Genomic DNA, 717 nt, shown 5'->3' on the forward strand with positions numbered 1-717 from the left:
AGTCCTTATCTGCACCTTGAGAGATTTTTAGAGCTTTGTGATATGGTGGACTGTGAAGGAGTGTCAGTGGATGCAGTTCGATTGATGACATTTCCTTTCAGTATCAAGGACAAAGCAAGGACTTGGTTATATTCTCTTCGTCCTCAAAGCATCACAAGTTGGGAATAATTAGAGCAGCAATTTCTGAATCATTTCTTCCCTCCATGTAGAACAATCTACATGAGGAGTTGCATCACAAATTTTGTTCAAGCAAAGGGAGAATCTTTATTCGAAGCATGAGACAGATTCAAGAGTCTACAAAGGCAGTGCCCTCACCATGGCTTGAAGAAATGGTTGATTCTACACATATTCTATAGGGGAATTTCTTTTTCAGATAAGCATTTGTTAGATTCATCAGCCGGAGGTTCATTTATGGACAAGAGTATAGAAGAAGCTTATACATTAATTGATCGAGTGACATTGAACCTCCATGGATGGTCAAGAAAAAGTTGGATGGAATCTCCCTCAGAAATTCAAGAAGTACAAGCCATATGTACTAGAGAGCCAGTCAAACGAAATGCAATTCAACCACCCAAGAATATCAAAATTTAGAAGTCACAGAATGAGGAGTTCAAACATTTGGGGGCAAAGATTGAGAGCATAGTTTCGAAATGGTTTAAAGAAGATCCCCCTCCTTTGCAGAAAAAATCTAGTGAGATTTGTAATGATATTGAGTGG

At 38.6% G+C, this 717-nt stretch overlaps 1 non-coding gene across 1 annotated transcript; it reads right to left on the minus strand.

Annotated features, from left to right (window-relative positions):
* Nucleotides 1-217: 217 nt before the first annotated feature.
* LOC122018294 lies at nt 218-323 on the minus strand. The gene has a single exon (XR_006121713.1). It is a non-coding gene; the product is annotated as a small nucleolar RNA R71 (small nucleolar RNA).
* Between the last annotated feature and the right edge of the window lie 394 nt (nt 324-717).

This window comes from Zingiber officinale, chromosome 8B, assembly GCF_018446385.1.
Source record: "Zingiber officinale cultivar Zhangliang chromosome 8B, Zo_v1.1, whole genome shotgun sequence".
Classification (NCBI taxonomy): Eukaryota; Viridiplantae; Streptophyta; class Magnoliopsida; order Zingiberales; family Zingiberaceae; genus Zingiber; species Zingiber officinale.